Source organism: Triturus cristatus, chromosome 7 (assembly GCF_964204655.1).
Source record: "Triturus cristatus chromosome 7, aTriCri1.1, whole genome shotgun sequence".
NCBI classification, from domain to species: Eukaryota; Metazoa; Chordata; class Amphibia; order Caudata; family Salamandridae; genus Triturus; species Triturus cristatus.
Window position 1 is genome coordinate 212,299,120 of NC_140590.1, and position 16,681 is coordinate 212,315,800.

Below are 16,681 nucleotides of genomic sequence, written 5' to 3' on the forward strand. Positions count from 1 at the left end.
ATTCCTATTTGTGGTATCATGGGTATCACTAAAAATATGGTCCGAAGTAATCCCGTGGCTTACATTAGTTTCTAAACAAATACTAACATCAGTGTTTGACTTAACAACATTTTATGTCCGCATTATGAACTCCGCTTTCAAATCTGTAAATGGTAAAACACTATTTTTTTCCCACCAACCTTATTATTCAAAAGAACAGATGTTTTAGAAACTCCATCTATCTTGGCAGGTAATGACAATTTAGATTCTCTCTTAGTATCTTTAATGGGCCTTTTGACAAGAACTCAATGTCCCATTTCAAACTTAATCTCTTTAGCCTTCCTCTTATTGTCAACATAAATTTAATTTTTTTCTTGTTTTAAGAGCACATGACAGCAAATATTTTCATCAAACCACTCCACGTCGTCAAAAGAATACCCCTTAACAACCTAAATGGAGTCACCCCAGTGGTGTAGTGAGGTAAGATCACACATTTTGCTTAGGACCTCCTTGTAGTAATTATATAAATCCAAAAGTGTAATTCAGATTTGTTTATTCTGAATTGGTATCCTCAGCACAGCACTCCAGCTCACAACACTGCCTAACAGTAATGAGTCATACATAGAACTCTATGACTAAAGAATCTAAATCCTGTCTGGACATTCCAGCTCACATGCTAGCCAATATGAAAGGCCCTATTTAACTTCACTTAACTCTACATATCTCTCCACTTATAAAACATGAAAAGAAATTGTACAATGAAATAAGATAAACGGGAAAAAGATTTGAAGAATATAACATAGGAAATCTCCTGGTAATACAGGACATAAAATGATGATTACTTCATTACATTAGGTACTTTACAAACATTTCCAACACTCCATACAGTCCCATTTTCTAGTACTACCACATTGCGTCTTACTTCAACTACTCTTAAGGGAACGGAGAATGTACTATCCCCTTTAATGACCACGCCACCTTTCTTAGTTACAACCCAATCTCCAACCACAATATTTGGCATTTGTACCCCTTTTCTCATATTGTAGTATTCTTTAGCAAGTCTTTGTCTTTGTGTGACATTAGCTTTTACAGCATGGTGGTCTATCCATAAACGATCCTTGACAACCAACCAAGAGGGATTATCTTTCCTACCTGGTTCTCTCCCTTTAAGAGATACAAAAGGAGAAATACCCGTAACAGCATGAGGAGTAGTCCTATTTGCCCAGACTAGTTTCTTTAACTCTTCCTTCCAAGATAAACTATTTGCTAATGATAATTGGATATTGTCCATTATTAGACGATTAATCCTCTCTACCATTCCATTGGCTTGTGGTCTATATAAAGCTACTCTCTCATGAGTAACTCCCCATTTTTCCATAAACTCCTTCATTTCACTTGATATAAATTGTACACCATTATCAGATACAATGGTTTTTGGTACACCTTCTTCCATGAAAACCTCTTCTAAAAATCCCATCACAGTTTTAGTGTTGATGAAATTTGTTGTTTTGTACACAAACCATTTTGTGTGATAATCAGCGAGTACAAAAATAAACCTGTTTGCACTACCCAAATGGTTTATAGGACCCAAGAAATCCATTGCTAATTTTTCCCATGGCCTAGCAGGTAACAACACACTTAAGTGGCGGTTCTCTCAATGTCTTTACTTTGTCGCTGTTAGCACATGCATAACAATGCTTAATCACTTCCTCAGCCATGCTATCTAACTTTGGCCACCAATAAGTTTGTCTAATTCTTCTCTTCGTCATGCTCCTTCCAGGGTGTCCTTCATGAGCTTGTTCAATAATTTGACTCCAAAGACTTACAGGAGGTACAATATGATCCCTTCTCATTATCTTGTCCTCAATTATACTCAACTAATCCTTAATATTCCACTATTATCTTATGTGTTCATCACAACTTACACTAATTTCCCAACCATTCCTGATGTACTCTTTTATTCTTACTAACACTGGATCGTTGTCCATAGCAACATCCCACACTTCTTTTCTCAATGCCACACATTCATGAATCTTACTTTCCTCATTTACTTCTGTTCCAAGATCATTAACTTCTGTAACTTCATTCTTCGTAGGTAGTCGTGATAAGCAATCTGCTACTACATTCTTAAGACCTTTCAAATATTCCATTTCAAAATTATACTCCAAAACAGACAGCATCCATCTAGAAATCCTAGGAGTAACTCCACCTTCTAAACCTCTTCCCCCTTTAAATAAATGCATCAGTGGTTTGTGGTCTGTCCTAACCTTAAATGGTAAACCCCAAAGAAAGTATTTAAAATGCTTGATACCCCAACAGCATGCGAGGGCTTCTCTTTCTATTGTAGAATAACTTCTCAGCACCTTGCAGCCTCCTTGAAGCAAATCCAATAATTCTTTTGTTACCTTCAACAATTTGGGTTAGCACTGCTCCTAATCCAAAACCATTGGCATCTGTGGTCAAGTACGTTTCCCATCTATTTCAAAATGTCCTAACAAAGGAGCTTTCATGATACAATCCTTGACCTTTTCAAATGCTTTTCCACACATATCGATCCAATCAATGTAGCTCGTAAGGAAGGTGGAAAAAATTAGGCTATGCATTGACTTGAGAGATTTAAATCTAAACATTTGGGTTGACAGACAACCACACCCAATATTTCAGCAATGTTGTCGGCTATGTCAGGAGGAAAGATGTTTTCAGTTGTCGATAGGACATCAGCATATCATCAAATCAATCTTCACACTCCTGTTTTACCTGGCTTCGATTTTGCTGACTTTTGGTCTCTGGGCACTTTACAATGGTAAAGTGCATGTGCTCTCTACTCTAAAAATTGTACAATTGGCATATTTCATTTACTATTAAGTCCATAGTAAAGTGCACTACCTGTAACCAGGGCCTGTAAATTAAATGCTACGAGTGGGCCTGCAGCACTGATTGTGGCATCCACTTATGTAGCCCTTCAAACATGTCTCAGGCCTGCCATTGCAGAGCCTCTGTGTGCAGGTTTAAACTGTCATGTTGACTGGAAAGTCCATCCTCTTGCCAGCCCAAACCTTCCTTTTTATTTCATAATTCACTCCTAAGATAGGCCCTGGACAGCCCAAGAGCAAGGTGCACTGTATTTAAAAAAATAGGACAAGTACTTTTAAGTTTTACATGTCCTGGTAGTGAAAAACTCTTAAATGTGTTTTTTACTACTGCAAGGCCTACCTCCCATAGGCTAAGATTGGGATTACCTTATTACATCTTTTAAGTGTAAATCCCAATTGCAAAGAAATAGACTTTTCCAGTTTGGTGTTTCTGGTCTCATAATTTATAATAACAATTTATAAAGCAGTTGGATTTTAAGTTGTAAGCCAGAAAATGCCCCTTTTAGAAATGTTCTCATGTATAAACAGCAAAGGTTCCAGGAGATTGACCGTTTACATTGGTTTTTTTGTTTCAATCAATTAATGCAAAGACTTTTTTGTTGCGAAAATTAAAAAAACATTACACTAAGAGATATGTGAATTTATGGAAAAAGAGAGAAAGAAAAGGTGTGCGCCCACACCAAATTTTTTTTTATACAAAATTGAAGTATTATTCGAAATAACATTTTTCTAAAGAATCACAACACAAAGTAATACAATACAGTAACATTTTGTGCTCAACATATTACACAAACAGATAAATTCAAACATTGCATAGTGTTAACAAAAACGAAAGAATGGCAAAGAGTCTACAATTCGATCAAATAGTCCACACAGGATGGAAACAACTATGGATGACAATCCATTCCCAATTTGCCAGTAAAGCACTGAAGGCGTACTTTCCACCCTGGCAATTAAAGGGTCATCATGAGGATAGAAATTGTCTGAGCAGAAAAGCCAAGAAATGTCTAGACCATTAAATACAACATGAGACCAGATGTTTATATCTCAAGGAAGTCTTCTGTGGATAAATTATTATTTCACCTCTGAGTAGCATGAGGGCCAAGGGTCATTGGACCCAGTGGACTCCCGTTCCTTACAATGTTTCTGCCATAAACACTTATTTTTTGCAGAAGACTTCCTTGAGACACAAACTATCGGTCTCTTGTTGTGTTCCAGGGTCTAATGCGGTACCTTTTTGTCTGGTGTTTTCGCGGTTTTAAATGTCGCACAAATACTTTACACATCGCCTCTTAAGTTAAACCGGATTACTCTGTGTCAAGCTACCATAGGGTGAGCACGAGTTAATTTAGGTTGCGTGTGTGATTTACCGTGACTAGAACTGTGGATCTTGCTTGGACAGGGTACATACCTCTGACAACCAGAAACCTATTTTCTAACACTTCCCATGACAAGATGTCCTTGGGGCCTTGCCCAGCTCCTTTCATACCTTCACAGGATTCCTATCCTACTACTGGCAGATGTAGCGCACACCTGGGCCATATTCACTTTTGTCTTTCTAGTCAGGCTGTCTCTAAACTCAGGGGGAGGTGGAGATGACCCAGAATTGATATAATAATAATAATAATAATAATAATAATAATAATAATAATAATAATAATAATAATAATAATAATAATAATAATAATAATCCACATTTGTAAAGCGCGAACAATCACCCGTAAGGGTCTCTAGGCGCTGGGGGCCGTCGGGAAGATTAAGCAAGCTATTGCCCAGAGTCACATGGTGCTGGGCTAATCTGCCGCCGGTGATCGAACCGTGATCCCCCCATTCCAGAGGCAGTCGCTCTGGCTGCGGCGCCACACCTCTTCCATTTAGAAGGAACTTTATTTAGAAGGAATAAAGGAAGAGTTTACCCATTTTCATAGCCACTCATCTGGGTGGGCACACAGAGCTCTTCACAAAGAAATAAATGTGTGTTTTATGGTAGAGAAGTGCAGTGTGGGATTGTTAGCTGCCAGACCAACAGGAACTGCCACACATTTGGGTAGTGTTATCCCTAGAAACACTTTTGTTTTAGAAGGGGCCAGGAGTCACACCCAAGGGCTAGTAACAAGCCTAAATATAGCACCTTTAGGCACCCCCATCAGAACACTACTGGACATGTGGAAGACAGAGGAAGGACTGCCTGGTCCCCTCCATCCACCAAAAAATGAAATCGCTGGATAACTGGTTGCGTTAGAAAGGATATGTAAACAATGGCAGTGCTCACCTAAGAAGTGAAAGGAATATTTTTCGCATGTTTTAAATCCATCGGTAGGTCATCTATGGAATAGTTATCCATGATTAATGTGCCCCAAGACATTAAGGAAAAAACTGACCATGCGGTAGTTGTCACTGCGCACAGTGCTAGGGGTAGCTATGACCCTTGGTTATTAGTCACCTTAACTTCTGTAAAGTAATCAAACAAATCAATCAAGTTCAAAAGACATATTAATTCATATATGTAAAATATAAATACATATATACTTGTGGATCATTTCATGAACAAAACACATCATTTGTATTATATCCACAAACTGGTACATTTATATCAGTTGATAAACAAAATACATTTTTGGTTCATTCAGTTAGATACATGAGAGAGTGAAGATGAGCCCAATGCATTTCGGGACAGACACGTCCCTTCGTCAGGGGCAATCTAAGGACAAAAACACAATAATAATGGACATTACTAAAAATGAACACTTCATGATACTCAATGAGAACCATTAATAATAATGCAGCAAACTGTTAGTCACACTCTATAGGTAGTTGAAATGTGCCACTGTTAATGAGAATATAACGATAGATTTGGCAAAAGAGCGAAGCAGCAGAAACAACGTCACCAGGACAAGTAGTACACCGTGATGATAGTGGAGAAGGTAGTTTGTTTATATCTTGCGATGAATGTGGAGAAATGGGAAAGTACGGGGGTAAACAATGCGAGGTGAACTCACCTCATGTAATGTTCCATAGGGGACCTCAATGAAGGTAAAAAAACGTAAATACCAGCCGATGCGCTGCTACGAAAAAAACAACAACAGTGGGTGGGTGACAAAGGCTATAAGCTGGAGAATAAACAATCAGTGGAAAGGTGAAACCCCACATACCAACAACTGTTCAAGTAGAGGACACAAGGGTTTAAAACTAAAAAACAAAAAATATATGGTTGAAAGATGGAGGGATATTCCATCATAACGAAAAAATGATGAAATCCAGAACAACGGAGGGTATCAGAGAAAACGAGACTGGAAACTTACATGTATGGCGAAGAAACAGTTGGAACGCGGACCGTTAGAGCGGGTGGAGACCGAAATGCATTGGGCTCATCTTCACTCTCTCATGCATCTAACTGAATGAACCAAAAATGTATTTTGTTTATCAACTGATATAAATGTACCAGTTTGTGGATATAATACAAATGATGTGTTTTGTTCATGAAATGATCCACAAGTATATATGTATTTATATTTTACATATATTAATTAATATATGTCTTTTGAACTTGACTGATTTGTTTGATTACTTTACAAAAGTTAAGGTGACTAATAACCAAGGGTCATAGCTACCCCTAGCACTGTGCGCAGTGACAACTACCGCATGGTCAGTTTTTTCCTTTATGGACTTTATGCCCGATTGACAGCGAGCATATCACTGCAGCACCTAAGTCATTAGCGCTTAAATTAAAGCCCTAACCTGAATAAGCAGGAGTGCGCTGCCCCCTGTCACAAATCCAAGACATTAAGAGCACTAACAACATACTGAAATACAAGTTCTGAAGATAAAAACCTGACAGCTTTAGAAACTGAGAACCAACTTTATTAGTAGACAGACTATAGCTATCACAACTTGGCTTCAAATTACATTTTCAAATTCATGATACAAGAGGGGACAATGGAGGGTAGGCGGGTTGAATGTTCAGGATCAATCAATCAATCAAGCTGTGTGTATGGTCAGGGGACGTGTTTATGAATGTCGATTTACTGAACTAATCTTTATTAGTATAAAATGTATTGAAATTCAATAACCCAAAAAAAAGAAGAAAAAAAAAAAAAGAAAGGAGGAAAGAGGGTCCTAGATGGTGGGATACGTTCAACCCCAGATTGAGTTTGGAATTCAATCACTTACAATAATGGAAACTCTTGATGACAGCTCTATTCAGAAAAGCTAAAACAAATATCAATGTTTGGAATAGAAAAAGATTAAAATTCTGACTTGAATGCACTTTAAGCTCACTTGTCTCTTCAATTATTTATGTATTGTAAGTAACTCTTTACTCTGAAGTAACTGGATGGTGATATTTAGTGCTATTCAAAGCTCAAAATAAACATAACCTAAGCAAACTGAAAATCATTACATTTGAATCAACAAAATATTGGGGTGATTTGCGGTTCAATATATGAAGAAAAAAATTAAGTTAGGGGGGCTGTACCCAGCATGCTGAACAGATGTATACCACTTCCATAAATAATCAGACTGTAGGTTAAATTGGTATCCCAATCTTGTTTGCCCAGCTAAAAAAAACAGTTCAGCATGTGCACGGAGGCTTACAAAATAAATCTACAATGATTTTGACGGGGAGATTAAGTGATTTGATCATAATCACAGATGTTGAGCCTATTCTGGGACTCAAACCTAGTTCCCCAGTTCCAAAGAAGGCATCTATGGCTCTTAGACCAGGGCTCTATATTCTGAAAACAATGTAAACACAAACCACATAACATTCTAAAACAGTTAAAAAAATATTTATTTTTGTATAAAGACATGGAATAAACAAGATATACCAAAAGGAAGAAATATTACAAAACAAGCTCGTATAGAGCTTTTCGAATTATGCATATTTGACAATTTTATCACTGAGCAATCATGAATTGATCATATACAATTGTTCACGGTTAGTGGATTATGTGACTTTTTTAATCATCAACGTGTTTCCGTGGCCACATTTTATTTCTGGAACACCACCTTCTTCAGGACAGCAATTTTATGTTCCTCCCACAACCAATATTAATAAAAAACATTAATCATAATTGTAGTAGCAAAATCTCTTGTGGCGTAGCGATATGAAGGGGGGAGTCCACAGATTATGTAATGCTCCTAATTAGTTTGGTCAACCAACAATTTCTTGCCTCAATGAACTTACACTATTTTGGGGCCAATACACTTCGTGAACATGCAGCCAGCCCCGCGCTGATGTTATAAGATATGGATTTTGTCACCAGTGAACTTCTCCAGTCCACTGTCTCACACCACAGATTTTCCAGGCAAGGTGGATAGAGGAACATGCAACTTAACCTTCCGGTGACACCCCATTTCGTTTACCCTGGGCAAAGAACTCTTTTGCTCTGAATGACACTGTCTGAGACGTCAAAGGAAGGCGCCTGAGGCTGAATATGTGACCTGGGCTGTTAATATAACACGGGTAAAAAAAACCAGGTATCCCAGGAAGGTCCTCTTGGTTGCTGAGGGGTCACTCACATTTATTTCCCATAGCTCTGGCTCTTAGGCCACATGGTCTCCCTGGGATAGTACTGAGCTGACTTGGGGTCAGTTTCAGAAGGTGTACAGCCTTCCAGTCCTACTCATGTAACGCTAGACTTACTTTGACGTCCACATTGCTGCTCAGACCCTTGTACAGACATCTTGTCTGCCTGTATGTAAGGTTTGGTTAATTCCATATTGAGAGTAGGGATATTCTAACTGATGAAATCAGTAGGATCTAATTGGATAGTCCCTGGTTTGACATGCAGGAAGAAGGTGGTTCGGATGCAGCTTCCTTAGACAGTGAATGTGTATTGCCTGCATTGCTGGTGCTGAAGGGATGACACCCATACACTGAAGTTAGGGAGGACAGAGACAGGGCCACTCGTTGCCATTCTATTAAGATTAAGACCTTTTAGCATACGATTGCAGATTAGTTCTTCCTGTGCACTGCCATTTGATGGATGGTAGGGTAGAGAGGGTGGCAGCGGATTCTGCTCCTACATGTGAGGACGTTTCTAGGCATGGTCTTCCCTTTTTCCTTACCCAGACTGCTACTTCAGGAGGGATGATGTCAGCCGGATACAGGTTCTTCATGTTTCATTATGCCCATGGTTTGGATACTCATACTTGGAGCCAGCATCATCACTAAAATCTAATTTGAAATGGGAGCTCTCCCGACTGAGGAAAGAAGTGCTCTGCTAAGTCCATGAACAGCTGCTATGATCCAAGACTGATGGCTACCTGACAGCCAGTCTCCTTGAGGTGAAAGGACATCACCTGAAGACACGAAAACACTACGCAGTATTGAGAGAGTCTGCCTTGCACTAGAACTGAAAGTTGAAAAGAGTAACAAGTGTCAATAGAAACTCTAAGGCAAGATAGGAACTGAACCCACTTACAGCTCCCTATATTTAGAAATTACCTGTATATACCAAGAAGTGGACTCTCACCTGTGACGATTTTTTCCCTAGGTTTTCTTATATTGATGTATCATTATAGTTGGTTGGGAGCTGTAGCCTCTGTGTTAGACCTTTATAGAGGGTCAGGAACTGACACTAAGAATGGGTTTAAGCCTGTAGTGTTATCGAACCTGGGCGCTGAAACTCATTTCTGTGTGTAGTGTTTCATTTTGCTGTAGTACTAAAATAGTTTTCTTTTTCTAAGACTAGTACTGATCTGGGCAGTGTGCTATTGCATCTTTGAGTTGAGTGTGGATTTCTGGGGATGTGCCACGCTTCGAAGCTCGCCCACTCTATGCCACCCAGAGAGTCACTTGGCCTAATTTGCAGAGCCACATGAGAAAAGGCCTCAGGACACAGAACACAAACTACCTCGACCACCACAGTTGTGTCCCAGTAGCCCAGTCCTGCCCTCTCACCCTCTCCATGGATCTGATAGTGTGTTAGCATGCAATAATACACAACCCATTACAAACCATGACTGCGTACGTGTCTTGATGCATGTGATCCAGTGGTAATTACCTGGTAATTTCCCTATTCAAAACCACATCACCTATGGTTTACCGCTGTAAAGGGTGAAAAATGATGGATCTTTTGATGACCATGTTTCACCAAACAGGAGACTTTACATATATATAAAAATTAAATGGAAACAATATTAGAGGCAATAATGAGAGTGGCGAGTTATTTTAAAGGGTTTTATTTAAGTCAAAAGTTAAGGTTCTCTTGACTCTTTATTCATTAGTCAAATATCAATCAGGTTACAGAATTGAAAAATAGTATTAATACAGAACATATGACAGTCTGCATATAAGCATCACATATAGGAAGGGAAATGTGGCGCAAATTGTCAGTCAAAACTCTTAAAGAGTTTCTAAGAAAAAGAGTAAGTCTTACAAGGTTAATCAATAATTAATAATGGCAAAAATATCCCATAAAGAGAAATAAATGGAGTTTAGCACCTAAAATCTAAATCTGTTCTGATCCTTTCAGCTCTTTCCCTCTGCCACTGCTTCGCTGTGCTGTGCTAGTCTGTGTCTCTGTCTCAAGCTGCACCATAGCCCCCACAGAATGCAGTCCCTCCCTGTCTCTGTGCAGAAACTGGGCCTGGAGAGAAGAAAATAGCAAGGCAAAAAGGAGCACTCCTCCCACTTGTAAGCCATATTTCAAGTAAAAGTTCACGTGCTCAGTCCTAATAGCTGGTCCAATCAGAACTTCAAGACATATCATCTCCCTGGGCTGACTGGATACGTCATTAATCAGGCTTGTTTCTGTTAAAATTTCAGTCTTGTGATTTATGAAAAAAAAATGTGTTCTTCTCTCCACGTTTAAACAGGCTATAAAAATATGCAACATTTTGAAGGTCGGAGGAAGCGGTAGGCAGGTTTTTTTTTTTTATCAGAGCCCGTTCATTGAAAGTTGCTAGAGAAAAAGTAGAACATTCCAAACTGTTCCAGTTTAGTCCACTAAAGCAAACTAAAATCGCGTGGTTTTCTACACTGTGAAACACAATTCAGCACATTTCTACTCTTGCAAAAATACATGATGCCATTTTAAAAGTACAAATACATTTTCTAAATTAATGTGCATTCTATAGTGAGATTACATATGGATTAATCACATATAAGCATGGCTGTTCAACTAATTAAGCATGTTTTCACATAAAAGCACCTCCAAACTGAAGCCCTATGTTTTCAATCTTGCTTTTCCACATTCTGCGTGCCATTATAAAACTCATGTCTGCAGCTTTTGTCATATAATAATGCATACATTTTATAGGTGAAATCTAAGCTCCATCACATGCACAAGTGTAATTGGCAAAAAAACACCAAACAAAGTTTGAATGTTTCTGTGTGGGCAAACCCAAGTGAGTCGCTTTCAGTCCTCCAACATTATATAAACTTGGATGCAACGTTTAGGCTGCCTCCTCTGTTTATATAAGAGCAACAAATATCCTCGAAATTATTCCTAAATTAGGGGATTTAACCATATTCATCAAATTAGCAGCTGTGTTTTTCCCCAGATCACACATCAAGCAAAGTGTAGACTTCTAAAAGGTGCATGTGAACCATTCGAAGAGGCTGAGTGAAGTCACTCAAAGTATCGCGGAAGAAGGCCCGACCTATCCCCCATGCGCTATGCTGTGGTGGGAGGGGCAAAGTGCGAATTACATTCCACCAGGCCAATGAACAAACATCATAGACTAAAACCCCCTCTATGTATGTAAATTATGTTTGAGGTTATGGGAAAAACTAAGCCGTCTCAAAGACCAGACCTAACAATAAAATACCAGGACTGGATGAGAGGTTAACACTGTACCTGGGACAGCATGGGGCTCTCATTCCATATAGTACTCATAAGAACGGAAATACATTTGCAAACCCAGCCTCCGATGCCTTTTCAACCTGGCAGCTCAGAATCGCGGGTGGTTTCCAGGTATGGTTAATGTGAATACCTGGCTGGCACGCTCGAAATCCTGAAAACAAAGACCTTTTGAACAGGCAGACAGAAGTCAACGCACCTCGTATTTGTGTTTCGACCTTTCCTGTCTTCCTCAGTCACTTCTGTTACTTTACAGATTCCATTGGTTTTGCGGTTAGGAAAACAGACGCGCACGAAGGAGGCGAGCCAGGCTTCCGGAAGTTCAAGCGTAGCGATCTATATATCTAATCCGCAGCTTCCCTTACCTGCTGTTGAAGGTCGCGTCGGCGCCGCGGATGGGAGACGTTTCCCTTCCTTCTTGCATGTTGCTGCAGTTTACACCTCAGACAAGAGGCAGCAGGGCTCTGCCGAGCTCGGCCACGCCCTTCTCCTCGCTCAAGGCCATAATCGCCTACACCTGGAATGTTTGAGCCCGTATTTGCCAAAGAAGGAGCATCACACGAGGAAGAGGACATTCTGTGCACTGTTTTGTGTGGTCTTGTTTTCTTACGTGATGCTAATCTGCGTGCTGGTTTGAAACACACCAGAACTACAAATCGCAGAATGAACTGCGCCTGTTGAATGGCGTCACGGGCGAGACGGACTGCTTTGGAAGCCTTAGGTGTTATTTACAGCGATTGGAAAGAGCAGAATTGCGGTGTAGGGCGCTTTATAATAAACACATTATCTATTATTATTATTATTATTATTATTATGACAATAATGTCACCTAGGGAATGAGACTTTATGAAAGTTCACGGGGGTGGCGGGTGAGTTACTGCGCGCTTTTCGCATGGTTTTGCATTATTTTCATCATTCCTGTGATGGTGAAAGGCTTTTATGGTCTCTCCATGGTCAGAAGCTGCAACCACATAACTCTAATTATGATAAATGCAAAAAGGATTTTCGGTTGGATAGAGTCATTTTTTACTTTTGCGCTGAGTACATCTAAGTGCAGCATCATAAGTCATCTTTTAGATAAAGTGGAAATCGTTTAGGATTCCCAGATGACTGCATGTTCCAAGGAGGCAATATCTTTCGCCTGTGGTTTAGTCTACCAACGTGGTGCATTCTGTGAGCTGTAGTCCTATTCTCTCCTTCCCATCCAATTAAAGTAACAAACCTAAATAGGCAGACTTGTAAAAGAAAAGCCCGGGGCTTAAACTATGCATCCTTGGTGAACAGAGTCATCTGGGAACAGTGGTCAAAGTGTCTTAAAAACACTATGAGAACTGTGATAGTGTGCGCAGTGGGGTGTGTGAGCATGGGGGTAGGGGCAAAGGTCTGGGTGAGTTTGTGCACTGCAGAGGCCGGTGCCTGTAACCAGAGGGCCCCAGAGCCGAATCCTACTGGTGAGGTGGAGATTAGTGATCTGTGTATGGATAGTCCCACAATGTCCCAGTCTGACAGAAAATACTGTTAACAAGCAAGTCATTATTTTAGACTTGCATTACACACTGTATAAAATAGGCTGCTACAAAATGTGCAAAAAGGTTTAAGATTAAAAGTACTTCCAAAATATAGATTTTAGCAATTCACAGACTGTACGTAATGCATTTTTTAAAACTGTCCTTTAAAAGCAGGTCCTTCGCAGGGTAACTCCCTTGCAATACCACTCTAAAAGGATAAATCTTTGTCATCACGACACTTCAAGTGGTTCATCAATTAAAGCCAATATGGCTTCCAAATACCCTTTACATTTGCAGAGTGACCAATTGAAAACATTTACATTTCTTTCAGGGAAGCAGGCACCCTGGGAAGAAGGCTTGTTTAGCTGTCTGTCCTTCCCTCAATTTCATAGGACAGGAGACTCTCTTGCTTTACACTTCAGATGAAGCATTTCCACTCTCAGAATTAACTATCCCAGGACAGTTATCATCTCACAAAAAGTAGGTGAACTTTTTTTCTTAAAAATGTGTGGGCACATCATACTCTTCAGATCCCGCCCACCACGACCACTGCCTGGAAACTTTAAAATATTGTAAGACGAGAAATTTGCACTGTGGGCGGGATTTACATTGTTGTGTAATTCAAAAACGGGTAATGTGCACAAATGGTGTTTGTGCTTCTTTGCTCACACTGATACCAATGTTGCATTACTCTGAGTCCAGATCTTCCTCACCACAGTCATAACTAGAAGAGTGAGGGGTCTCAGGACAGAACATCACCGAGCAAAAACACATTTACCATCTAGCTTCTCATCCCTCCAACATGGCTGGCTTCCCCTTCTTCCACAATTTCCATGAAAAGGAAGTCAGCCTACCTTGTTGTTACTTATATGTGTATGTACTTTGTGGGCACTGGAGATCAGCCCTAGGACCTGTCTGCTTTCACTTAGGGACTTTTTTTTCTGTTCAACTGCCTCTATTTAACTGTCTTGATAGAAAACGACCAGCGGAGGTCCATAAAATACCAGAATAGCTTTCTGCTTGTTCATCTGCCTCTGTTTAACTGTCTTGATGTTAAACAAACAGTAGAGGTCAGTAACATACCAGATTTGCTTTCTGCTGAGGGACTTTCTTTTAAAAAAATTTCTGGCAACTGACTCTTGTCCTTCTTCTATGTCGATATGGCCCATGGGTTCAGTAAAGCAGTTTAACTTCCGCGTGTTCAACACGCACTTTAACTGTAGTGGAAGCGTTCTGTCAGAAGTAGGAAGTGGCGTGTATATGTCCGTTAGCGGCCTGCTGGTTTCCGGTTTTGACAGAAAGTGGATGTTTTTATCGAATATATTTCCTAAGCATTTGTGCATTCGGTGCTAATTCTTTGCTAAGAAGGTTGCCAAATGCACTTTGTGGAAGTAAATTGTTGCCAAACACTTGATGAATTACATTAACAATTGAGTCCCGCTTCGTGGGGCTTGCTTGGTGCCTCTTTGCTGCTACCGGCCACAGAGAAGCAACTATGTTTACCAGGGGCGAGCGGGGTGACCTTGTGACCAGCGGCCACTCCCCCCTGCACCGGCTGCTTTATTTACAACTCACGCCTCCCGCTCCGCGGGAGACGCTTCGTGGGGCTTGCTTGGTGCCTCTTTGCTGCTACCGGCCACAGAGAAGCAACTACATTTACCAGGGGCGAGCGGGGTGACCTTGTGACCAGCGGCCACTCCCCCCCTGCACCGAGTGCTTTATTTACAACTCGCGCCTCCTGCTCCGCGGGAGACGCTTCGTGGGGCTTGCTTGGTGCCTCTTTGCTGCTACCGGCCACAGAGAAGCAACTACATTTACCAGGGGCGAGCGGGGTGACCTTGTGACCAGCGGCCACTCCCCCCCTGCACCGAGTGCTTTATTTACAACTCGCGCCTCCCGCTCCGCGGGAGACGCTTCGTGGGGCTTGCTTGGTGCCTCTTTGCTGCTACCGGCCACAGAGAAGCAACTACGTTTACCAGGGGCGAGCGGGGTGACCTTGTGACCAGCGGCCACTCCCCCCCTGCACCGGGTGCTTTATTTACAACTCACGACTCCCGCTCCACGGGAGACGCTTCGTGGGGCTTGCTTGGTGCCTCTTTGCTGCTCCCGGCCACAGAGCAGCAACTACGTTTACCAGGGGCGAGCGGGGTAACCTTGTGACCAGCGGCCACTCCCCCTCTGCACCGGGTGCTTTATTTACAACTCACGACTCCCGCTCCGCGGGAGACGCTTCGTGGGGCTTGCTTGGTGCCTCTTTGCTGCTCCCGGCCACAGAGCAGCAACTACGTTTACCAGGGGCGAGCGGGGTGACCTTGTGACCAGCGGCCACTCCCCCTGACGGTGGGGCGTATTTATAGACTGCAGAGCCGCGTTACGCGGGACGTGCGTGGGCGGCGCCGGGCTAAGCCCGGGCAAAGGGCGGGCCATCTGTGGCCGTGAGGGACCGAAGGAGGCCGGGCCGGGCCCCCCCTCGTGGAAGTCATCTCAAGTAAGGGAAAAGTCTCAATTACTGTTTGTGGACACGGAGTTGTACATGTAACACTGTGTATTGTGAATTAGTACCTGAAACACTCGCAAGACATTGACTGTCAGACTGGCTGTTGTACTACTTGCACCAATAACATGGCAAGCAAGGTCAAAACTCGCTCAGCTAGAGTAAAGCGTAACTCACCACCCTTGCGTCAGTCACAATCACCAGGAGAAGGCGTAGATCTATCCCCAGTCTCAAAGCCAACAGCCATTGACCGTATGCTGCAGAAAGCAATCGGGGCAGTATCATGCGAGATTGAGCGCACACAGAGACGCCTGTCCTTAATCCCACCGCTGGAGTCCCCTGCCCTAATGTTAGGAGCAGAAAGTGAAGTTGTGACTATTTCCCCGTTTTGCTCACCAGAAACTTTGGATCAAGATCTTCCCTGTGCACAGCAGGATATTGGGCTCAATATGGGGGCATCGGTCCTCAATAATTCATCCTTGAGGAGCAGGAAACGGACTGTGTGTCCAAAAAAGCAGAAAGAGAGGAAAAGCAGATTCAGTATCCCTCCAAGTCAAACAAGATGTAGATCAAGGGAGGGGCGGGCAGAAAAGGTGGCCCAGGTATCAGTCCCTCCTTTATGGGCGACACAAATAGTGCTAGACTTACAAAATTACCACGAAACATTTATAGTAAGCCAAATTAAACCATTGGCTAGTAGGCTGGATAAAATCTTGAACGAGGTAAAAAATAGAGGTAGGACCCCGGGAAATACAGTGGGGCCGCATAACACCACAGTTACTCCTGATATTATTACAGTCCCACAGATGGCTTCTCAATCGATGGGGCAGAATGTTGGTCAACCCCTAGGGAGGTTGACTCCCGAAGCACCGAATTCTTCGGTGCAACAGGATAGAGCCATCACTTTAAACACAAGGGCACCACACATTGGCCAGGGTCCCTCTGAGCAAACATCACCTGCACTGCAACAAACAAAACAGCCCCGAATTGAAAAAGTGCAATTAACAAAGCAGCCCGATA

The 16,681-nt window shown here is 41.7% G+C and overlaps 1 protein-coding gene across 11 annotated transcripts in view; it reads right to left on the reverse strand.

The window, feature by feature from the left end:
* The window catches only part of LOC146809242 (B-cell receptor CD22-like), a 481,112-nt gene that overhangs the window by 340,431 nt on the left and 124,000 nt on the right, over window positions 1-16,681 (reverse strand). For 2 of the 11 annotated variants that reach the window (XM_085616054.1, XM_085616062.1), the window contains exon 1: window positions 12,025-12,160. The exons of 6 other annotated variants lie outside the window; for them this stretch is intronic. The gene's annotated coding sequence lies outside the window, so the exon portion shown is untranslated. Of the gene's footprint in view, window positions 1-11,858; window positions 12,161-16,681 lie in introns of those variants that run through there. 3 more of the 11 variants (XM_085616060.1, XM_085616057.1, XM_085616061.1) reach the window with 3 other exon arrangements.